We start from the raw sequence: 26,324 nt of genomic DNA on the forward strand, positions 1-26,324 counted from the left end.
AGAGCAGAGGACGGCCCGGGACCAGGGTTCGATTCCCGGCGCAGCAGGTTTCTGGACCAGGGTCAGCGGACTTGATAATTCTCTCGCCTCGGTGCCCACTCTGATCAGCGACCACACTCGGCAACTCTGGGCATTAGCTTGCCTCATCTTCACTAATGGCCCCACCAGACCGCCGGGGATGCCTGGTCTCACCCTGGAGATACCCATTAAGGGACCATCTCTCTGGGAAGCCAGGAAGGGTTTCGCAGTGGTCGAAGCGCCTTGGGACCCTACGGGTAAGTAGTGCGCTATATAAATGCCTATACATTTACATTTCGCGGAAACCGTATTGGGGGTCGCTGATAATGTTATGTTCGTCTGCCCAGGAGTGCAATCTATCTAAAATGACTCTGCCAATGATTTTTATGGTGGAGTCAAGCAGGGATATGGGCCGATAGCACACACAGCTTGCTCTGTCTCCCTTTTTGAAAATAGGAATAATGATCGACTTATACCAAGTACCAATCAATCCTATTGTGCAAGCAGCATTAAAAGTTCTGGTAAGTAATGGTGCCCAGAGGGGTACTTTTATTTTTTAAATGTCCACTGGGACACCATCGGGGCCAGGTGCCTTTCCCCCTAGGCTAGAGTTAATACCCTTAATTACCTCATCCAAGGAAAAGTTGAGTTGCAACCCATCAGTGCCCTTCCCCTTAAACGTGGGTTCTCTCAGTGTATCAGTGGTGATTGATACTGGGCTATAAAGTGTTTCAAAATGCTTGACCCATTCGTCCTCGGTAACAGCTATCTCAATTTGAGCCTTTGTACTGTCTTTAAAAAATGGGGCATTCACTGCCTTCCAAAAGGCCGTCATATCCTTTAATTCAGAGGCCTCCATTATAGCTGTCCATGCTTCCCTCCTCATCAGATCTCTTTGAACTTTAAGTGCAGTTTTATATTCTTTACGTAGGGCCCTTATCAGGGTCTGGTTTCTGTCATGCCTATGCAAAGCCAATTTTAATTGCTTGTGGGCCTTACTGCATGCTGAATTAAACCAGCCTCTTGTTTTCCTTTGAGTCCTGTTTTCCTTGGCGTTTACCCACAGTCCCCTCTTTATACAAGCAGTTATTTCTCTGAAATTACTTATAATGTCTGCATCATCGAATGCCAAATCCAAACAAACAGAAAAACTCGTGTTGCACGCATTAATGAAATTGCTAAGAAACTTCTCGGGGACCACCTTAGTCCATTTTAAAGCGTATCCGTTTTGCCTGGCAATTTCTAAGTTTTCAGAAGAAACCTCTGCTCTTTTATGTACTATCAATTGTGGGTCGGATAATTCTATCCTGAAGGGGAAATGGTCGCTTAGGGGAGATTTTAAGACATTATAACTTGCAATACAATCCCTATAACACGAGGAAATAAGGATAAAGTCAATTGTAGAAAATAAACCTCTATCGTTACAAGTAGGAGAGAAGGAGGTCTCAGTGTTGCATAGTTCGTTCGAGAACCCTAAATCGTTATTAAACATGATCTCACTTAAAGCAGTCCCCGTTACTGAGTGCTCAAAATGTGACGAGGCGGTATCCCTATCCACCGTTAACCCACAATTTCCTGTTCCTGCTCTATCACATAGGGCACAATTAAAATCGCTGCCCCATACGGCAATAAACTGTTTATGAGAACTGTTGTTTATGCTATAAAGTTTCGAGTTCAGGGTTTTAAGCACCGCTGGTATATCTAACACGGGGATATTATTGTAGAAATGTACTAACAATATACAAACAGTGGTATTAATATGTAGCCTGACAATATGGTAAAAACAGTTATGAAAATACAGCTCAATTTTTTTACATAGAAAACAATTGGAAATGTACATGCATAATCCCCCCTTTGCTCGGCCATGTACAGATTCTATGGCTGGGATGAATACAGTTTTAAAATCACTCATATGATATTCTTTCTTAGCCCATGTTTCTTGCAAACATATAACCTCGCAGTTGTTAATTAATTTTTGCCAGTTTGAGTTATCTAATTTGGCCTTAAGGCCAGCTATGTTCCAAAATATAATGGACCATTTTTCTCCAGGCCCTCCATTTAAACCTAAATTGTGGCACACCACACTTTCTTTAGGCATTTACCATCCTCACAGTGGTTACAATGGGCTTTTCAGGGGATCCAGGATCAATAACGGACCTGCTAGAATCTGCTCTCCCGTGGTCAGAATTATTACTAGTATTGCCCCCACTTAGAATTTTTTCCCTTGTCAATGCACCATCCAGATTTTCCGGATGGACCATCCCATGTACAAGATTATCAGGTTCTACTAACGCATTACAATTAATCATGTACTCACGGGTGAATCCCTCATAAGAAGTAGATGGAATAAGTCATTTTTTGCGTCTAAGCCAGAGAGAGGTTCAAATAAGTTGTGTAGTGGGATGTTCCAGTACTCATTTGGATTTATGGGGTGATAGCTATTGCCAAACGGAATGGAGTACCTATTTGGGCTTTGGGGTGGAAGAAAAGGGATATAATTGTTATTGTACTGTCTAGGGGCGATAGAGTGTGGGATTTGATATGGAAAATGAGGAGCATCAAAACTGCGCACGGTTGGAGGTTTTTTGGGGGCATCATCAGAGCTTCAGGATAAAAATAGCTCAAGTTACGTGATGATACTCCACCCTCACTTCTCCCTGGAAACCAATCACTGATGTACGTGACCACACTATGTTCCCTAAAATTTACTATCACCACATCCCCTTCAATGTCTTTAGGACGTAAGCCCACCCAATTACACCGGCTCACCGATACTATTTCTCCATTTAGATGTAATGGGAGAGGTCTGTTGTTACGCAGCCAGTGGATAACTTTATTTTTAAGACTAGTATTAAGTTCTATGTTTCCCACTGGCACGACCGGAACTCCTGTTAAAATAATAACATAGTTGGACGATTCTGAGGGTAAGTCTGCTATTTTTCTAAAATTAGTTTTTACTCTAGTCGTTTGACTTATCTTCGTTGGAGGGTCATTTCTGGTAGGAGGGACTTCCGGGGCACCTGGTTTAACCTTCTCTTTGCGTATGTCTGTCGTGGCTGCCGATTTGGTAGAATTTGTGTCTGCAAGCGTGTTATTGGGTACGGAAGTGTCCGTTTGTTGCCTGGATGATTTCTGTATAGAATGTTTAGTTTTAGAGCAGGCTACATTTATATTGGTTAATTTAGGGTCTTCAGTTAGATTGAAGGCTGCCAAAATGTGATCCATTTTTTCCCCCAACCTTTTAACTCTCTCTGTGAGTGGGAGTATAAGGGATTTTAGAAGGCATTCAATAGCCTCCATTAGCCCTTTAGTTGGCGAGGCTTCAGAAAGAGAAGTTATTACTGTTGGAGGCCCTATTAATACATCCTTCCCTATTACCTTAGATGACTTGTGTATTGGGTCCATAAGGGGTGATGATATATATGAGGTTTTATCCCCTGTTCTGACCCCACCCTTCCTCCTTCTTTTTTTTGGTGGAGAACGATGAACTCCTGTGTACTTCTTAGTTTGTAATTTATCTTTGGTTACACTGACCGCTGTAGGCGGTTGTGTCTCCAACGACACAACAGCCTCTACTGGAGGATTAGAAACATGAGAAGATGTGTTTCTGTTGGACTGAGAGACTGCGTCTATCAGTATAGGGGAGTTTAGGTCTATTAGGGAATTTGATGTGACAGGCGGCTCATTAGTAATAGGATCATTAGTGTTTTCCCTTGTCATATGGATACTTCGTTACATATATTGCGTTAAGTTAGCGTGAGTGCATTACATGTTTAAACAGCCTTTTTTCCTTCGGCTTCAGTTTTGCACACAACACATACTTGTTGTTGTCGCTTTCACCCTAGAAGCGGTGAGGTGGTTTATTTGAGAATAATATGTTATTTCTATGCTATCAGCTTTGCCTGGTATACTTGGTACAACTGTCTGCACACTGAGAGCTGCACACTCTAAAATTAACCTAGCACAAGGTTGCTGGGAGGCCTGATCCTCGCACCACATTAGACATAACACAAATAATGTTGATGCCAATATTTTGGGCTCTACGCGGGTTTAAGATAGAGTTACACGGAATGAACGTAGACACTTGGTGCTGCGCATGAAGAGAGCTGGTAGCTGTTGATGTGATCTACTCCTACTGACATTTAGAGGTATGGGTTCGCCCTGCTAAAGCCCGAAAGAGACCTTCTTAGATATAAAATAATATGCTAAAATAGGGTGCGCGAAATATAGGTGATATAGATTTCTATAGATTTTGCATTGTAACATGCTATCACCTTTTGCTTACTATGGATTAGTGACTATGCTGCTGACTCTGATTTTTATAATCTGCATTTTGGTATTATACAAGATACTGCGTTTGAGAACTTTGCATTGAATAATAAATATTTCAAACTTGCACTTGTGTTCTTTGACTCTCAGTTTTGGTTTGAAATGATTATATAACGAAAGAGTGTTCATGTGTTCCACGATTCCTGAGGTATTCTAAAGTTCATGTTCTGGTTTGTCTAAGACATGGATCATTCCATAATGAGCCATGAGACACTGTAGCTAGCTAGGTAAGGGGATTTCTGACACTGAGATGAGTTTTGGATCATCCTAACTCACTGAGGTTCTAGATCTCTATGCACAGTTCTGTGAGAGAACGGAAACCCTGCTACATGGCGCCCGTACGTTGTTGGCCTTAAAACATGACACTCGAGTAGTATATCATTCAAACCTTGACACCTTCATTCCCGTTTCCGGTAAACGGTGGTGTCGGAAAAACCTACCTATTTTTTAATAGGTCTTTTCAAGCTTGAATTCTTCTAAAAACGGTTTCTTTGAATTACTACCCAGTTGTGCTACAAAGTGTTCTTTGTCTTCTTTTCTCTTCCTGTGCTACCATGGCCGTGGACATACCGCAGCATAGCCGTGTCGCGGTTCGCGACCACTTGCGGGCATATAATGTCCCTGTGGAAGGCTTGGCTGTGGTTCTAGTGGTGAGTGCGGAACATGCGTACCCGTACGAATTGTTTTATTCCTGGGTGACATTTCCGGAAGTGGACGCTAATTCGGGTGTCTATCATTCATACACTGCCTCGGCTGTACCGGCGGCTTATGCTCCGTACAGGGCACTGGAAGTACCTATCGACGATTGGCAGCACGGAGTTTGGTTTGGTGGCGTCCTACCCCATTCTTTAACGGCTCCGAGGTTAGGTCCTTTGTCCATTCCGGGCACAAATTGGCCCGCTTTGGGTGGATTTACTCCTCACCCTAATCGCGCTACTTGTAGTGTAGCTGACCTGCGGCGTCTTCATGAAGTCGCGGTTGGAGTGATTAGGGCGCTTGTTCATTACATTGGTCGTAATGTTCATGGCGCAGTATCCGCAGGTGCGCAGCTTCGAGCAGAACAGGCTGGTTTGAAAATCAGTCCTGTCTTGGTGAATTCCGTTATGGGCAAGAAGCCCCAGGATAAGGATGATTTTCCTTACTGGCTTGCCGAGAAATTCGACCAGCTGGAGGCTGTGTTTCCTAATACGACTCCGGGTGAAAAACACCGGATTCTTACGCTTAGTTTACCGAAAGATTTAGCCCCTGAACTTGCTGACTGTGAAACATGGGGTAAGACTTTTGCAGCGGTTTACTCGAGGTGCTATGGCACCCCGTCTGTGTCAAACCTTTCTGCGGTCCTTAAACGTGTTCAGGATGATCACGGACCAGAGTCGGCGGTTGAATTGGGTATGCGCCTGAGCGGCTCGTTTGAGACGGTTTGCGGTCTTATCATTGCAAATGTCAAGGGGGATGCAGTGAACTTTCAGGTGGCCAATGCTCTGGCGTTAATTCCCGATGCCGAGAAACCCCGTCAGCTAGCGAGAATTATTGTGGCGGCTTATAAAATGGTTGGCCGCACTTCTAAGGGTGTGAAGGCTTTTTCTGAAAAAGAGAAGAAGCAGCCCCAGGGACAGTCTTCGGAAACGGGTGGACAACCCAAGTCCAAAAAACAAAATTGGCCTAAAAAGCAGAATCAGGGTAAGCAACAACAACAGCAGACACAGGTTTCTAGTCCGGCGCCTTCACAACCTGTGCAGTCAGATCGAGTTTATGATTTGCGCGATCGCGCGACGATTAAATCGCCTGAAAGGTTTCAGGCTTCTGACCAACGCTCTCCTCGTTCCTTTCAGGACTCATCGGCTCCGTCAACCGGTGGTGGAGGGGGCGGCAGGGGCAGGGGTGGCCAGCAAGGACGTGGCCAGCCCCGCACGCGAAGTGAAGGGGATCAGCGGGACGACTCTACGCCTAAGAGACCGCAGTTTGCCAAGAAGAAAGTCGCAGCCTTAACGGCGCATCGATATGCCCCAGATAGTGAGAACGCGGCTTCGGAATCTGACGTGGGCTCTGACCTTGCTGGACAGCGCGGCGGAGATTACCATAGTGAGAGAGGCCCTCCGTCCACTGTTGAAGGTGACAGCGACTGAAACTTTTATTGTGATTGAAACGGCTGATACACATGTTGCTCCCCCTGAAAGACTTTTTGAAATTGTCCTGTTAATTGAAGGTGACATGCAGCGAACTGTAAAAGGGGTATTTTGGGAAAATCTTTTGGATACGTATGACATTTTGCTTTCGGAGGCTGACTGGCCCCCACCTTTTGTGCTCGCAGCTCCGCGAGGGGAGGAGGTGATCCTCCCCAGTTTCGCGCACACTGTATCGAGAGTGGGCTCTGGCGCTTGCGCCGGCTGTGTACCGAAATCAGTGTGGCTGGGATAAATTGTCCCCTAGCCATGAGATTCCTTTACGGTCACAGCCGCAGCCACAACCCCAGTATCCCATACGGCGTGAAGCTAAAGCTTCGGTCGCGGCTATCCTTGAACAATTGGAATATCAAGGTGAAATTGAAACGTGTGGGTCACCAATGAATAATCCCCTTTTTACTGTTAACAAGCCGGACGGCTCATATCGTCTGGTTTTGGATTACCGGCATTTGAACTCGCATTGCCGTAACTGTGCAGTACAGAATACTCACGGCTCTGCCCTAGTGAATAGTCTTGAGCGTAAACGGTTCAAAACCACGCTTGACATTTCCAATGGTTTTTATGCACATAGATTAGATGGTCTAAGTTCCCAATGGACCAGTTTTACGTGCGGCGGCGTACAAAAAATGTTTAAACGACTCCCAATGGGATATAAGAATAGTCCTGGAGTGTTTTCCGCCCGCATAGTCTCTCTTTTGGAGAGCTTCGATCCAGTTGCTTGTTCGTATGTGGATGACATTTATCTCACAGACGACGAACTTTGGGTGCATCTGTGTCGAGTAAACAGCATAATTTGTAACTTTGCAGACATGGGTTACAAGTTTAACTTTGCAAAATCACACATTGCGGAGTACACAGTGTTGTTTCTGGGTTATGAACTTAACCACGAGGGAAAGGGGTTGGCTCCTCACTTCCTGGAGAAATGCGCGCAGTTGCGCTCTCCGACAACGCTGAAAAAATTACAGTCTTTACTGGGTTTTTTAAATTTCGGGAGACATACATTCCGGAATATGCCCAGCGTATCAAGCCTTTATATGCCTTGGTACAACCATCTTTTTCCAAATCATGCTGGCTGCCTGAGCATTCAGCCATTCTGCAGTCCTTGCAGGCTGATATGCTCCCTTCTGACTACTTACAGACTCGTGATAACCAGACCAACCTGGTGATAAGAATTATCCCTGGGACGGTGGGTTTCACGTACCTGACTTTTAATGAAGGGGATACTGTACCTATTGCTTACAAGTCACACTTGTACACTTCGGCTGAACTGCGTTTTTCCACTGTGGAGAAAGTTTTAATGGCTGTGCAGATGGCAATTCTTAAGGAACGTGCCCTGTCGCAGGGAAAGCGCATGTTGGTTGTTACCCCGTGTCCTGCCTTGGAGGCGGTCACGAAAGCCAGTTTACCGAATTCTAAAGCTTTGCACCCTCGGTGGATTCAGTGGGCTACATCCTTGACATCTCAGGATGTCACGTTTATTTTTGACGCCGCTTTACGGTAGCAGGAGTATTTACAGTATGAATTTGTTCATCCTGCTCCTTTAGCAATGCGGCCGTTGGAGGATTTCCATTGTATCATTTACACGGATGGTTCGGCGCAGGTTGCGCATGGCTCTAAACATGCCTACCTTTCCGCTTGCGCCATTGTGGTCGGTGCCATGGTGAACGATGAGTTCAAGTCCAGTGTTGTGCACACGCAAACACTAGGGGACTGCACCGCACAATTAGCAGAGCTTCGTGCTCTTATGCTCGTGTTGGAGTACGCTGATCCTTGTGTGACGACTTTAATCGTAAGTGATTCTTACTACTGTGTCCAGTCTTATAATGAGAACTTGTTCTTTTGGATTCAGAATGATTTTCGTGATTCCAAAGGTAGCACAATAAAACATAAAATGATCTGGGTCCGAGTGGCGGAACTTAAAGAGAAACTGCCGCTCGTGTTTGTGATTCATACTCTCGGCCACCAGCGCGTGGGGGTCCACGCTGTTGGCAACTCGCTTGCTGATGAGGCAGCGAAGTCAGCGGTATCAAAATACTTGGTCGCGGCAGTCACAAGGTCCAAAAGCAAAATAGATGATGACATCTTGGCGGCTGTTGCTGCCACGGAGAAGGGAGGTAAATATCCTGCGGGGTTCCCTTCGAAGTACACATACCACTTAAGTCCCGATAAGGTTCCTTATGTGAAAATTCCTGAAGTTGGAGAGCGTCTAGTTCCCAACTCGGATCGCAGAGCGTCTCTGATTACAGCGGCTCATGAAGGTGTGGCGTCTGCGCATGCGGGCGTCTCAGCCACTGTATCTCAGCTACAACAGAGGTTCTGGTGGCGGGGACTGTACAAACAGACGCGCGATTATGTCCTTATGTGTGACATTTGTCAGCAGATCAAGCCTTCTACTGCTGCGCGTCCGCCTCAGACACAGTTGTACATCTCTAATAAACCACTTGGTTGTGTTTATTTGGATCACTGCGGTCCTTTTTCTTCTGATACTGCGTATAAATACATCTTAGTAGCAGTTGACTCATGCACACGCTTTGTGTGGGTATGGCCGCATCAAAGCGCTGATTCGCGAACTGTCATTAAGGATTTGCGTGTCTTTGTGGGAATCTTTGCTTGTGGTGCTTTCCATTCGGACCAGGGTCCGGCTTTCGCCTCTAAGGCGTATAAGGATGCTATGGTTTCGTTGGGAGTACAGGTGAAGTTTTCAAGTCCCTACAGGCCTGAGGGCAATTCTGTAGTAGAAAGAATGAACCGCGACTTAAAGCAATCTTTGACAGCCCGAGTTATAGGCACTGGTAGAAACTGGCTGACCCACCTCTATGGCGTGCAGCGTGCGCTTAATAATCTCCCTAGAAGGTCTCTGGGTGGGCGGACCCCATACGAAATGCTCTTTGGTATCAAGATGTACGTCCCTGACCTCGATGGTGCAGACTGCCAGGCCCAGGCCGCGGCCTTTGACGTAGATGAACATTGCAATGTTTTACAGGATCTACAAAAGACCAGAGACAGTCTTGCAAAGGAACACTTGCCCTCCACGTCGGATGATGCTTTGCAGATCCCGGTAGTTGGCTGGCTACCCCAAGTTGGAGAACTGGTTCGAGAGAAGATCGATAACAAGAAAGAGTTTGGTCCCTCATATCGAGCGCCGGTTCGAGTCCTTGGAGTGAAGGGCACAAGAACAGTCATTTTACCACCACTTCCAGGTCGTAAAGAAAACAGATTTATTTCTATTGACAATGTCAAGACACACAGGGTGGCCGATTCTTCATAGCATGACACCGGCTGTATCCTGCCCTTCCATGGTGAGGCACTCTGTGCTGGCTATTACATCTGGTGCAGATCAGGAGGTGTCCCTCGAGATGCCTGCGATGTCCAGTCCTTTATTAAATACTATTCCTGTTACTAACATTGATGAGGTGACCTATGCAGATCCTGCTGATTTATCTATGTCCGATTTACAAGCTCGTTTGGCTAACCAGTCCAGATTCTCTTTTGACTCTGATTCGGAACTTTCAAAGAATCCATCGACTATTACAAAATATGCCACGTTGTTTAAAAAACATTTTTTAATTCCACCTTGGACATACATTTGGCTGATACTATTTTCATTTTATCTTTTTATGTCAATTAGGTTTGTGTTTTATTTTTTTCGCCTGATCGATGGCCATTATGTGAAAGAAAGAACAGGAATTCGGTACCTTAATGGAACATTGGCCCCTCTTTCCTCCTCACATTCAGCACACAGACTAAAGAGAGACTTACATTCAGTAGAGATTACTGCTTGGCCTGTCCTTGATGGGATTGTGTGGGATGCGGTTAGGTTTCAGATACATGGCCCCACAGAAGTTATTAATGTTCCTAATGTGCTTAGAGTAAACATGGGAGATGTGATTAAGCAAAATATTCGTTCTGATGATTGGGATCTTCAGGCCGTAGAAGCATTGTTCTCTGATTTGAAATATTATGCGGCCTTTGATGCTGAGGATTTGTAATTGGATTCTGTTAATTATGGTGATTTGTTTTGCTATCAACATTATGGGAATCATTTCTTACACAAAACGAGTTCCGTGAGGGTTCCGGTAAACTACACACAGTGGGAACATTGTCCTGCGCCTTTGCAAGGGAGCTCGAGTACATTTCTGGGAAAATACTTATATTTTACAGATTTTAATCAATCAAATCCTGAGTCGTTTTATTTTAAAGTAAAACAGAAATTCATGTCCAAGGTCAGACTTACCGATACAAAATTGCTGTATTCAAAGTCCTTTCTTGACAGGTTAGCTGTAGAGGGCTATGAGTTATGGAAGGAAGCTATTGACCTTAAATCGGTTTGGGGTACCAAAGATTGGCAGGTACAAGGCACTGAGGCTTTGCATCGTGCATGTCTCATCCCGAATCACATGTTGTTTTTAAATTCTACTATTTCCCAGACAACATGTTTTGGATTGGCTACATCTAAAAAATTAAATGTACCAACCATCCCTGATTTGGAAGAATATTCAGGCTGGAATAATTTCACTACATTGTCCATAAGTGAGATGCGAGACCTATTGCACAATTCCTCCTTTAATATTTCCAGTTTTGATCCAGATGGGTGGCTTTTGTGGCAAAGAAGCTCTGATTCTTGCCAACGTCGTTTTTTGGGTTTGTCTGAAGGTTTTAAACACATCAGGCCGGATCCCCGTTTTGAAACAGATCACACAGTTACTACTTATTCAGTAGGCAAATTGTGTCAGAACTGGTTGCAACATTCCACTTTGGCTGCAGTAAAACTGCATCTGTCACGTTTGAATGAGAATATAGAACTGAATGATTTTATAAAAGGTCCGGCTAGGGGTAGATCTAAATGCTTTCTTTATGCTGTTTACAATGAAATTTGGAAATTTTCACAAGTTGAGGCAGCTAAACGCCTGAGGGCTATTGATCAAGCAAATTTGGAAAAAGTGCTTGCAGTGGTCGATAACAGTATTAACATGCTTTCTTCCAGAATTTACACATTGGATAATATTGTTTCTTCTGTTGTTGATATTGTACATGATGAAGTGTCCCTGTTATACCATGGTCAGAATCAATTACGCTCTGTAATGCAGTTTGCCTGGACCCTACAGACACTTAAGGCTGGTCGAGTTCCTTGGACTTCATTGAACGTTTCATCCCTTTTTGCCCCTTTTAATCTGACTGAAAAACAGCGCATGCTTTCAATGCGTGATGCTTCATTTTCTATGTTACATATTGAGAAACTAGAATCCTTACCTTTCTCTGTTGCTGAAACCACTACTGCCACGTGGCTTATTCATGGATTAATTACATTACCATTTCCCTTATATAAATTTACTAACTGTATGCGGTATATTGCTATAGGACGATATGAACCACTAGGCAATGCATTCCTACATGAGGCATGGTCCTTACCATACACATACAGATGTCTGAAGGATGGAAAAGAAGTGAATCTTAATGGTGAGGAATGCACACAGTCACCTGACCATTCATTAATATGCAGACACATTCAGTTACACGGTTCTTGTAATCAGGACCGCCCAAATTTAGCATGTGTTTTAAAAGGCACGCCAGTTCCAGCAGTGGTTCCCACATTTACATTATTGGCTAATGGTAGTTATTTGCTTTTAAACAACGAGTTATGTTGTGGGTTATTAATTGGTGTGGCTTATGTGGTAACTGTATCAGAGCGTGTGGTGTGTTGCAAGAATGTTCTATACCCACCCACGCATGGGTCTTCAGATGTCTCCATCTGGCCACGGATTCCAACCTTGGAAGCGAAGTTCAATGGTTTAAGCAGAATAAGGGCCCTTTTGTCTCAAAAACAAGTGACCCTGAGTTCGGCCCGGGAAACTTATGTCCTTCACATAGCTAACACCAGCACAGAGGTGCAGGCGCTTTTAAATACTGATTTGCCGTTTCATTTCTGTGAGCTGGTGCACCAGATTTTTAATGCTTCTTCCACGACTGGGCTTGCACATTTTTTTAAATTGGTAAGCAGTGGCCTCGTGACTACGTTTGAGAAAGTTTTTGGTATCATTCCCACGTTTTTCCACTCTATTTTTTCGAGTTTGTTTGGTGGACTACCTGTGTTGCTGGCTGTAGCCGCTGGCATTTTATTGGTGTTTTTCTTCATAAAACATGGATGCCCATCCTGCACAAGAAGCCGTTCAACGCCTCCTGACACTGTGCCGTAATCGGATGCTCAATTACTATGGAACTTTGCCGCTTGCAGCATTAAGCACGGCCTATAGATTGTCATTTCGGTTCACCGACTTCACGTGTGTCCAACCTGTGTTTCACTGCCTGAGCTGCGAGTTCGATTGGGCCATTGATTTGTGCCTATGCTTGAGGACTGCTCCTGACGTCGATTTTGATCAGCTAATGCGTCCCGTGGTGGCTCACGAGCTGATCTGTTGTGGCGAAAGAGTTATGGCCTTGGCAGCGATAAATGGAGTTCTGGGCCAATGGGAGATCTCTGCAGCGGCGGATGCCTTTCTGACACACAGCGATCTGGTGAACCCACCGAGTTGTCCTCTGACGTTACAGGAGGATCCGATGCTGGAGGAGCACGTATGTTCTTTCCCATTGCTGAATTGGATTGCTGAACTATTTTCGGATGATGGCAGTGATTTCATACTGGAGGCTGTTGCAACTTTCTTTGCATATACTTTCCAATCGTGACATGCCTGGGAGGAATGCTTTGTTGTGAAATATGACTTTCACCTCGCTGAATTGGAGAGATGGACTGTGTTCAGCTGATGGAGAGTTCAATCACGTGATGTCGCTGAGGATAACGTCAATGTGGCACATGACTTTGGATATCGGATAAGTGCCTTGTTTTTTCTCTTACAGACATTTGAATTGATGCGGCCTGGTCCTACATTTCATATTTTTGAGACCTGGCGTATAACTTTTGGTTTGAAAGTTTTGTTTTTAGTTTTAGATTTGAGGCCACTGTAGGCATTCATACATATTCATTCATACATATTTTTAGCTTATTTTAGCTCAAGATTATTGAACTTTGCTTTCAATTTTTGTATCTGATTTAGTATTGCCGTTTCCCTTATGTTTGACGGTGCTCGGACCAATGGGGGGGTGTCATATGGATACTTTGTTACATATATTGCGTTAAGTTAGCGTGAGTGCATTACATGTTTAAACAGCCTTTTTTTCTTCGGCTTCAGTTTTGCACACGACACAAACTTGTTGTTGTCGCTTTCACCCTAGAAGCGGTGAGGTGGTTTATTTGAGAATAATATGTTATTTCTATGCTATCAGCTTTGCCTGGTACACTTGGTACAACTGTCTGCACACTGAGAGCTGCACACTCTAAAATTAACCTAACACAAGGTTGCTGGGAGGCCTGATCCTCGCACCACATTAGACATAACACAAATAATGTTGATGCCAACATTTTGGGCTCTACGCGGGTTTAAGATAGAGTTACACGGAATGAACGTAGACCCTTGGTGCTGCGCATGAAGAGAGCTGGTAGCTGTTGATGTGATCTACTCCTACTGACATTTAGAGGTATGGGTTCGCCCTGCTAAAGCCCGAATGAGACCTTCTTAGATATAAAATAATATGCTAAAATAGGGTGCGCGAAATATAGGTGATATAGATTTCTATAGATTTTGCATTGTAACATGCTATCACCTTTTGCTTACTATGGATTAGTGACTATGCTGCTGACTCTGATTTTTATAATCTGCATTTTGGTATTATACAAGATACTGCGTTTGAGAACTTTGCATTGAATAATAAATATTTCAAACTTGCACTTGTGTTCTTTGACTCTCAGTTTTGGTTTGAAATGATTATATAATGAAAGAGTGTTCATGTGTTCCACGATTCCTGAGGTATTCTAAAGTTCATGTTCTGGTTTGTCTAAGACATGGATCATTCCATAATGAGCCATGAGACACTGTAGCTAGCTAGGTAAGGGGATTTCTGACACTGAGATGAGTTTTGGATCATCCTAACTCACTGAGGTTCTAGATCTCTATGCACAGTTCTGTGAGAGAACAGAAACCCTGCTACACCCTAGCATGTGACAATGGTGGACTGTCTTGAAATATTAGCAGGATATTTTCTGTACTAAAAAGCTCTGCATCTGCATCAACAGGCATGATATTATGTAATTGTGTAATCGGTACTACCTTCTGTGGCGTGATTATTGGCATATTTTTTAAAAGTTCGATGGAGAAACGGCGCTCCGCCCGTTTCTCTGCCAATGTGATCTCCTTGTCTATTTCTCTAGTGGCCCTGGCAAAGTATTTATCTAACGGCCCAATTATAGGCACCCCTACAATGGACGGTAAGGAGTTAGGAACACCTGTAGACATCCTGGGTCTGCAATACGAATAAAATATAGACAATATTCTAATATGAACCAGTCTTGTACAGGTATGAGGTAAACCCAGTACCTAAGTTGTTAGCTAAAAAAGATATAAAATACATGCGGAGCACAGCTTACTGTCATGTGTTCCCAACTGGGAGATAAAGTCCGGGTCAATAAGTCAGAGGGGGGAGGGCCCAGCCCAGCCTCCTGCAGCCCCTGACGGCCTTTGCCCGGGCTGAGCCCCGGGCGCTCCCGCACATTGGCAAATCAGAACTGTTATATATGCGTGGGGGCCGGGGCAAGCAGGGAGAGCGGTCCAGGTGGTGCCGGTCAGCTAGGCAGGGACTCCTGGGAAATGGAGTCCCTGCAGCACTTCTCGCAGCCCTGCTTCTGGCCCTCAGCACGCCCCAGCTGTCCTAAAGGCTGGAACACGAAGTCAGTGGCTCCCGATGTTGTCCCCGGCGAAGCAGTGCGGAGAGTTCAGGTGATCGCAGGTCCAGAAGATTCAAAGCGCACAGGGCAAGGTCAAGGAGCAAAAGATCTAAGGAGGAGTCAGTTGACATTGTTTTTGAAATTTCTGCAACTATTTTAGATAATTTGAATGATCCAGTTGATGTGAATACACATAATGAAGACCTTATTGAAGAAGGAGATGGCATGGGGGATTTTTATGATGAATCTTTGGATTCTTAATTAATTAAATATTTGGAGTTCATTGAGTTCCAGGATTCTTCTTGGGAGACTACCAATGACAAAATTTCTGATGATTTATTGTTAGAAGTTCTTTCAAATTACGAAAATTCAGAAACAATAAATTTATATTTAGTAATTAAAAATTGTTAAACATGTTTATTTTAAAAAAAATACTACTTGTAGGTACTTAATTCACACACATAATACAACAGCTCTTTTCAGAGCTAGCCTACCTCTAAACACTCTAAATTCATTATCTAAACAAAAATGTTTTTCCTTGTGGTACGTGTACCTGTAGGCACACCCGGAGCGAACTCCGAGAAAATTAAAAAAAATATATATATTATTTTTGCCCTTCGTGGTCCTTCTAGGCCCCCCTCAGGGGGGGTCCCAAAAGGTGTTTTCCCCATGTTATTTTCCATAATAACCAGGTAGGGAGTAGGAATTCTTGTCTATTCAGTTCCCCAATTCAATATTCCACATAATCAAGTGAGAGAATGGACACTTGGAACTACGTAACCGTAAGTTAAATTGAATCACCCTCATAAACGCTATGTTCTCTATGTGGTTTATATAGTTTTCCGCCCCACATATGCGTTATATTGTGTAAGTAACGGTTTTAATTTTATATTGTTTGTCCTGACGAATGCCCCTTAGACCCGGCTGGGCGAGAGGGGGCAGAAACATGTTGACGCTGTTTAAAGTGATATAAAGAGATCTAGTAACATGATCTGCAATTATACCCTTTGGTTTTAATAACAAAACTTGACCATTTGGCAATTAAAGTTTCAACCAGGAGGAGCTTTGCTTTTACGGAAATAATCTTTACTTCCTGTTTGGGGGTGTCTATTTATCTCTGGACACTACTACGCTGCACCAGAGCTTGCCTCAGTCTTGAGGCAATATTACAACAATTGGTTCCTTCGGGTGTGCCACATTTCTTTTACTCACTCATAGTTATATGTAGTGTATCAGGTACAATACAAAAAAGATCAGAATCCCACACCAATCTTGTATTTATGCACTATTTTATGAATTATAGTCATTCATAAATACTCTTTGTAATTTTCAAGAGAAGGCTGTACAATACGTGAAAAAGTGCAATTTTGTGACATTTAGTGCTCAGTGCTGGCGGCGCAAAAGTGAACAAAAACTGTACAATATTTATATACAGGGAAAATATACAATGATTCAACTTTGGTCTGTACAATCACACATATACCACTGTATACCACATAGGTCAATTCTCATCACAGGGTATTGAAAATACAGATCCAGCCATTCGTCGACGTTTCGACCCTCTAAGCGCGCACATATGACGTCAAACACGGGTCTTCATCAGGACTGGGAGGGGACAGAACAGCCTAAGTAATTAAAAAGGGGAGGTGTTTTAATACAGATATTCTGAAAGGCATCTAATTATAAGTGCCTGTGGAAGACCTGATTACACTCACCTTCAGAAGAAATCAACTGTCAAGGTGGTGTATCTTGAATAGCTTGAACTGCGTGTGTCTGTTCAGATAGATAGAGGACCTAATTAATACCTTGGTTATATAGGGTTGGGACCATACGAATTAGCCCATTTCCTCTTTTTCTTACCTATCGGTGGTGCGTGGAATGCTCCCACGATGGTTGTTCTTATGGAACCGCTGTGCGGACTTTTTTTCTGACTAGGAAAACGAGGGGTATGTATTTAGCATATCATGTTAATGAGGCAAAAACTGGGCACGAGTCATACAGTCTGCCTATGCTTGAACTCACCTGGGTATTTGGATTATTCTTGTACCCAGTCGTGCTTCCACATATGTTTTGAAGAGCCAAGGGATAGCACTGAAAATCGGGTTAAAAAGTGGGTATTAGCGCACTGTCACGGCGATGTCCCAACTGTTAGTGCATTAGCCTGGGCATCAAAATGGGGACTAGGCTTACCTTTAATTAAATTCAAAATGCTGGAGAAGAAACCTCTTCCTTCCTAGCGTGGTCACGACTGCATCTTCCTTCCTAGCGTGGTCACGACTGCATCAGATATAACGGCGTCTTTACAATCCTCGGCGCTAGCCGCTCTATGTAAAAATGCCGCCGGGTTGATCAGAACGACGCCATGACGCAGTGTGCGCGATTACCCTGACAACCAGTTAGTGTACATGTTCCAATTGGTCATCAGCCGACTGGGTCATCCCGCTAGCGTATGACACGGTCGGCGCTGCGTGGTTGCCATAGAAATTCGGGTTTTTTTAGAAGTGGGGAGGGAATCTTTAACCAGACCAGGCACGTATTGGTAGTGCTTCTATCAACTGCTCGGTTGCGTGGGCAATCCGAAGAGATGTTTGTCTCTTTGAGTGTTGACACATGACACATGAATTCTATCATTGTGCTGCCACGTCTTATATATACCTCCTGAGGGGGCAAGGGGGTCACATATCTCAGTGATCTATCGTGACATCCCTTGGATACGTTCAGAATGGCACGTAATAGTACCAAGGTGCACATTATTTTGTTAATTAAAACAGCATCGCGCTCATAAATTTTCTGTTTTACAATATATACAACATTATTACAAGTGCAAAGATACACATTCAAGGAAATTTACAAAGGTATACAAGTATATCACTGAAACATCTGATCATATATTCATTATCAACCAGCCTTTATAAAGCAGGTACCTACATCTCAAATGCAAATAACAGGAAACATTTCACAAAGTTCTTAATCATAGTTGTCCCATTTGTCTATTAGTTTCCTCAGTCTCATTCAATCCATTTCTCACTGAGTCTAAGGAATGTATCCAACGGCATTCCTTATATTTTAGTGCATTTGAGGTTAAGCCTCCCCTTGGGTTAATATGTATCTTTTCCAAAACCCACCATTTTATATCTTGAGGAGTATGTTTATGAGTATTGAAATGCTCTACCAACGGAGCTCCCTGTGTTTTACATTTTACTCTACTCATGTGTTGTAGGATGCGTGTCTTTATTTTTTGGGTCGTTTGTCCTACATATATTTTCGTACATGGGCACATTATTGCATAAATCAGATGGGAGCTATTGCAATTGCTAAAGTCATGGAGTTTGTATGTCCTGCCTACGTGTGTGAATTGGTTCCCCTCCTGACAGAGGTCACAGGCCTTGCAAGAACCGCACTTAAAATGGCCAATGATGGGTGGCAGACTCAACATACTCCGGAGGTCTGGTTGTCTTTCTGGTTCCAGGTAGGCATGTACAACTTCATCCCTCACATTCCTTCCTCTCTTGAAGGCAAAAATGGGTTTTTCTTCAGTCTTTAATTCTCTAGCAACCAGATTCCAGTACTTTGATACAATCTTTTTTACATCATTACTTTTTATGTTGTAGGTCGTAACACACACGATGTTATTCGAGTTTTCTTTTTTCTCCTTGACCTCAAGTAATTCTTCCCTCGGGCTATACCAGGCCCTCTTCTTCGCACGCTTTAGCAGATTTCCTGGGTATCCCCGATCTTTTAGACGCTTGGTAAGTTTGTCAGCCTCATGGAAAAAATCTTTTCTTTGACTACAGTTTCTTCTTAAGCGGAGAAACTGGCCCAATGGCAAGTTGTCTCTTAAGCTGCGTGGATGATGGGATTTATACATCAATACCGTGTTCCGTTCCAGGGGCTTCCTGTATAAATCACAGTATAGTTTACAATCCTCTGTTTTAAAAGTGAGGTCGAGGAAGTTTATTGATACAGTGCTACTGGCCATTGTAAATTGTATGTCCTCACCTCTCTGGTTTAGCCATTTGAAGAAATTGTCTAATGTTTCCATGTCACCATTCCACACCATGATGACATCGTCAATATATCTTTTCCATACCTCGATGTTATTGAGGTATGGGTTCCGATCTGTGTATAGGTGGTCTTCCTCATATTGATCCATAAAGATGTTCGCCAGACTGGGGGCATATGTAGCCCCATCGCCACTCCCTTACTTCGGAAATAAAACTGATTTTCAAAAACAAAATAGTTCTTTCGCATAGCAATTTCCAATAGGGTAATTATGAACGATGTTGGAATCCAGTGCGGTCTTGGTCTCCGGTCCAGTGTTTCTCTCATTATCTCGATGGCTTTTTCTTGATGGATTGATGTGTATAGTGATGACACATCAAGTGTCACCATTATGTTTTTTTCTGGATCAAAGGGAAATTCTTCCAATAGTTCAATAATGTGCATAGTGTCCCGTACATATGATTTCGTCAGTGGAACAAAGGGTTGTAAGAAGTGATCTATGAATTTGTTCAGTGGCTCTAATATTGAGCCACAGCCCGAGACAATTGGTCGCCCCGGGGGATTTTCCAAACGTTTATGCACTTTCGGCAGCGTGTAAATTGTAGGTGTCCTAGGCTCCTTTTGGTTTAAAAATTCGGATTCCTTCTTACTTAAAAAGCCTTCCTTTGTGGCATCCTCTGTGGCGGTCTTTATTAGGGTCTTTATCTCATTTACTGGATCATATGCGATACGTCGGTAACTCTGTACCATCTCCAATTGATGTTTAATTTCTTTAGAGTAATCTTGTCTGTTCTGTATTACCACCGCTCCCCCCTTGTCCGCCGCCTTAATGACGATTGATTTGTTATGTCCCAGGTCTGCTAGGGCAAGGCGCTCTTCCTTACTGATGTTATACGGAATATATTTCTGGACTTTGAGTAACTGAGTTACTTCCTCCATCACAATCTTTTCAAAGGCTAAGATTCTCTCACTCATCATGAATGCTGCAGGTGTAAATTCCGAGGGAGGTTTGAAAGGAGTTGCAGTGCAGTTGGGGCTGTAAGTGTTTTTCGAAAAGAAATACTTCAAACGGATCTTACGGAAGAATCTTTGTAGCTCCAGTTGTATCTTAAATGGATCCGGTATTGCCGTTGGTACAAATGTTAATCCTTTTGCTAGGATGCTCCTCTCTGCAACAGTCATAACACTGAGATATGTGACCCCCTTGCCCCCTCAGGAGGTATATATAAGACGTGGCAGCACAATTATAGAATTCATGTGTCATGTGTCAACACTCAAAGAGACAAACATCTCTTCGGATTGCCCACGCAACCGAGCAGTTGATAGAAGCACTACCAATACGTGCCTGGTCGGGTTAAAGATTCCCTCCCCACTTCTAAAAAAACCCCGAATTTCTATGGCAACCACGCAGCGCCGACCGTGTCATACGCTAGCGTGATGACCCAGTCGGCTGATGACCAATTGGAACATGTACACTAACTGGTTGTCAGGGTAATCGTGCACACTGCGTCATGGCGTCGTTCTGATCAACCCGGCGGCATTTTTACATAGAGCGGCTAGCGCCGGGGATTGTAAAGACGCCGTTATATCTGATGCAGTCGTGACCACGCTAGGAAGGAAGATGCAGTCGTGACCACGCTAGGAAGGAAGAGGTTTCTTCTCCAGCATTTTGAATTTATTTAAAGGTAAGCCTAGTCCCCATTTTGATGCCCAGGCTAATGCACTAACAGTTGGGACATTGCCGTGACAGTGCGCTAATACCCACTTTTTAACCTGATTTTCAGTGCTATCCCTTGGCTCTTCAAAACATATGTGGAAGCACGACTGGGTACAAGAATAATCCAAATACCCAGGTGAGTTCAAGCATAGGCAGACTGTATGACTCGTGCCCAGTTTTTGCCTCATTAACATGATATGCTAAATACATACCCCTCGTTTTCCTAGTCAGAAAAAAAGTCCGCACAGCGGTTCCATAAGAACAACCATCGTGGGAGCATTCCACGCACCACCGATAGGTAAGAAAAAGAGGAAATGGGCTAATTCGTATGGTCCCAACCCTATATAACCAAGGTATTAATTAGGTCCTCTATCTATCTGAACAGACACACGCAGTTCAAGCTATTCAAGATACACCACCTTGACAGTTGATTTCTTCTGAAGGTGAGTGTAATCAGGTCTTCCACAGGCACTTATAATTAGATGCCTTTCAGAATATCCGTATTAAAACACCTCCCCTTTTTAATTACTTAGGCTGTTCTGTCCCCTCCCAGTCCTGATGAAGACCCGTGTTTGACGTCATATGTGCGCGCTTAGGGGGTCGAAACGTTGACGAATGGCTGGATCTGTATTTTCAATACCCTGTGATGAGAATTGACCTATGTGGTATACAGTGGTATATGTGTGATTGTACAGACCAAAGTTGAATCATTGTATATTTTCCCTGTATATAAATATTGTACAGTTTTTGTTCACTTTTGCGCCGCCAGCACTGAGCACTAAATGTCACAAAATTGCACTTTTTCACGTATTGTACAGCCTTCTCTTGAAAATTACAAAGAGTATTTATGAATGACTATAATTCATAAAATAGTGCATAAATACAAGATTGGTGTGGGATTCTGATCTTTTTTGTATTGTACCTGATACACTACATATAACTATGAGTGAGTAAAAGAAATGTGGCACACCCGAAGGAACCAATTGTTGTAATATTGATTAACTGCCCAGGTTCTTAGGGATACTGGGTTAACCCCATTGGAGATTTCACGAATCCGTCTTGAGGCAGGCATACAGGACGAATTTGGAACCCCCAATGATAATGCCATAACACATATGTGGGGTGAAAAAACGATATAAACCGCAGAGAAAACATAGCGTTTATGAGGGTGATTCAATTTAACCTACGGTTACGTAGTTACAAGTGTCCATTCTCTCACTTGATTATGCCCCTGCACGTCACCATCTCCTCCACAGCTCCAGCAGGGCACTCTGAAAAACGCGGCCTCAGGGAGCTCCCATTAAAGTGGGGTAAAAGCTGTCTGCCAAGTCACCGCCCGCCGATATACGAGCTGAGGTAAGGCCCTTCTATGCCCCAAAAAGGCACCTAGTCCCGGTCAGGCAGCAAGGCCCGCCGCCACCACTCCCCGAGGAGTCCTCCGCCCGAGGGACACCCAGGCCCCCCGCAGGACTATCATACTCACGGGCAGCACGCAAAAGAGAGCGGGGTCACCAAGCACTTCACTCAGAGTTCTGGCGGCGAGGCCCACTGCCTATGACACCCGTGAAGGCCCCCCACCATCCGCCAGCTTGCGGACCGAGCTTCTGGCACCGGGTCAGCCGCACACCTTCTGTAGCTAGCAGGGCCCAGTCAACGTCTCGTCGCACCACTGCGGCACGGGAGCGCACACCCACCCAGCGGGGGTCTCAACTGCTGCCGCCTCGCTAAGGCGGGCACCTAAGCCCACTCCTCGTTTCACCGTACCTTGCCCCTCCACAGGCCCGGCACCCATGGGCAGCCCACCGCCCTATACAATGGCCGCTACGCTGCTGGGCGAGTACTGTCCGCCTCCTCCTCTGCCTCTATGCACACGGCCCCAGGCAGATTAACTGCTTAATGCCAGAGGCCACACCGAGCAGGCAGGGCAACGCACCGCAGCGTGCCGACCCCTATTCGCTCCGCCACCAGGCCCGACAGTTGCCCGCAGTGTCAGGGCCAGACCCTCCGAGACAGCGATCAGCAACCTCCCATCACGAAAATAAAGGCACCGCAGGGTTCCGGATTGCTCACAGGAGCAGCAGCGCTCCGCGACTGGCATGGATGGGCAACAGGTAAGGCGATATTCAAAGCAAATTGTCAGGTGGTGCAGGAGGGACAGGGAAGCACATCCTACTCCACCGCCATCTTGACCATCGACACCCCCTGAGATATTTTTAAAAGCTATACTATAGGAGCCTGCCTTATAAGGTGTTTTACTCTTCCCTCGACAACCCACTTCTAAAACAAATGTTATGTTATGTTATGTTAAACCAATCTTTTAGAGCGCACGGCTACCCCAGGGGGTGTCCCGGCGCTTTGACAAAGAGGCCTGAAAAACCTAGAAACACAGAGGCTACGAAACGCTACAGTCACAGGGGTTGCACGGCAAAGAGCGTGGTCTTAAGCTCCTTCCTGAAAGCTAGGAGGCTATTGGCTTTGCGAAGGGAGAGAGGGAGCTCATTCCAATGGCGAGCCGCCACATATTGGAAGGACCGTCCTCCCATCCGAACGCGTTTAACAGCCGGCACATCCATTTTAGCCAAATCGGCTGACCGCAACATCCTCCGCTGCACATAGAAAGCGATACGCTTTCTGATGTAATTAGGACCAACAGCGTGAAGAGCTTTGAACGCCAGCGTAAGGATTTTAAACATGATTCTTCTAGAAATAGGTAGCCAATGCAACCTATTTAGAAAAAGTGAGGCACTGGCTCTCCTTGGCAGGCCAAATATGGCTCTGGCCGCCGAGTTTTGAACAATTTGCAGTCTAGCCAGAAGGTACTTGGGCAGACCTGCAAATAGCGCATTAGCGTAGTCTAACCAAGACCCCACCAGCGCCTGGACAACAGTCTTTCGATACTGCAGGGAAAGCAGTGGAAGAAATGACATGGCGTAAGTGGGAGGCAAGTCCAGTCCCTTCATAAAGGAGACAAATCCATCAATTAAAATTTGCAATGCACTTGGGGTGCGTGCTATAAGCTTGGCATAATCTGCATAAAGCAGAACCTCCACTGGTCTAGTAACTATTCTCAGGGTATCGACATGCAGAGATATCATAGCAGATTCCAGCCCATTAATATACAGCGCGAGTAAAAAAGGGGCTCGAATACAGCTTTGACGTACCTCTCTTGAGCATTTGAAGCTATCGATGAGATCCCATGCTTGAGTAAAACATACTGCAGCTAAGGTATGGGCATATAAATACATCAAGGCATTTATTAATGAACACTCTACTCCCAAATCTTCTAACTGGGCCCATAATTTACTACTGTTCACCCTGTCAAACGCTGCAGTGAGTTCCATGAACCCTAAATAAATGGATCCCGTTTTAGCGATTGTATATTTGGCTGTCACTAGGTCGAGGTTCAGACATAGACCCACTGTAGATTTGCCTGCTCAGAAGCCATATTGGATCTCGAGATAATTAGATTTTTGTCTGCCCATTCCACTAGCCTGTTAAGTATGGCATGCCCCATAACCTTAATGGTCAAGTCTATCAGGAAAATGGGTTTATAACAGTTGGGATTATCCCCATCCCCCTTCTTGTAGATAGAGACGTTAGTAGCAGTTGACCAAGGCTGGGGCATGACAGTCGACAACGCAGCATTCAGAACCTTGCTTTGAATAGGAGTCCACACCTCGATGTTACTTCTATAAAGGTCTGGAGGAATCCCATCTGGGCCCAGAGCATTGTTATTGGTCAAACCCTCTATACCTGTGATTACCTCATGTTGTAGCTGAAATTTAATATGAGAATCACATGGGAAGAGCTCCCAGGCATTACTACAGTAAGCTTCCTCCCCATAGTTATAGACTGACTGAAAATGGCTCTTTCATTGATCTTGTGTGATGTGATGACATATGGAGGGTTTGTCAGGTTCAGAGAAACAGGGTCTATTAATAACTCTCCAAAATAAAGAACTGGCCTCGACTAATACTGTTTTTGTAGGGCAGACCTCCGTTCCTTTAAAGCTTTTTTTTAAATGCTACGACAACTAGCCACCGTAGATCTAGTATGGGGAGTCTCTTTCAAAGCTGCTTTAAGTTTCCTCAATGCTTGAGAACAATCCCTGTCAAACCACCTTGGGCTATCTGATTGGAATGTGACTACTGGGACAGTTTAGAGTGCTCTCACTGACTTAGTTATGGTGTCAAAAGATCTGAGTATATCTTCCTCTGAAAGTGGGATATCTAGGTACTTCCGAATCTCCTGTTGCCTCTCTTTAAAAAGAGATGAATAAAAAGCATTATTACCAACCTGTGACTATTGCAAGCGCCTCCCATGATCAGTTGGCTTTAATATCCTTCCCATCTTACTACTATGAGCTAGATTCGGCCACTATGCCTGCATCCCAGAGTCAGAGGGTTATGATCACGGAAAGGACGTTCTATAGTTCTGAAGGATGATATAAGCCAACACTGAAGACACATAAATAAAATCGATGGTGGAAGCCCAGACCCTACCTTTATAGGTGGGCAAATGAAGACTATTGTGTGATATTACTGCCTTTTGTAGCGTGATCATTAGGTTGTAGGTGTTTAAAAGAGCATTTAATACCTGACCCTCTCCAGAGTGCTCCATATGCCATTCTTCTGCTTTCTGGCATTGGGAAGTAGCCCAACTGTTTTGTCCAATGTTTGAGCATAAATGACGGTTGAAATCACCTAAAAAAATAAGATTGCCCATTGAAAAATTGTTCCCCTGTAGCTGATCTAAGTACCCGGCTAGCTCCTTTACATTTGACAAACCTAGCTTCCTGTTTTTGGTATTATAAAAATAAATTAATGTAAGCCGTTTCATTCTACCTATTACCAATGTTTTCATTTTTTATTTCTTTATATTTATTCAGTTTTCAAGTGCATGGTAACATACATGAAGGTACACAGCAAAAAGCATCAAATAGTGAGAGCAAACAATCCCCTCCCTCCTCCGGGCCGCCGGCTTATCAGATGTAGTACACAAGTAAATTTGTAAATTCAGAACAAAACAAACACATATGAGTGGCAGAGCATAGACACATTCAAGGGGTGTGATACCCAATGCAAGGGAAACAAGGACCGGGTGAAGGCTAGCTCATGATCAATTATATTGTTACAGATCAGGATTAGATAGTAGGTATACAGTTAGTGGGGCCCAGAAGTCCTTTGGGAGCGAGGCCTCAGGTAGCTCCTCCGCATAGACCTCCAGCTGATCCTTGCAGTAAAGCAGATCAAGAACCCATTGCTTGAAAGTCGGAATGGTTTTCGCCTCCCGGCATTGCGCA

The sequence above is a fragment of the Lissotriton vulgaris genome, chromosome 2_1 (assembly GCF_964263255.1).
Source record: "Lissotriton vulgaris chromosome 2_1, aLisVul1.2, whole genome shotgun sequence".
NCBI classification, from domain to species: domain Eukaryota; kingdom Metazoa; phylum Chordata; class Amphibia; order Caudata; family Salamandridae; genus Lissotriton; species Lissotriton vulgaris.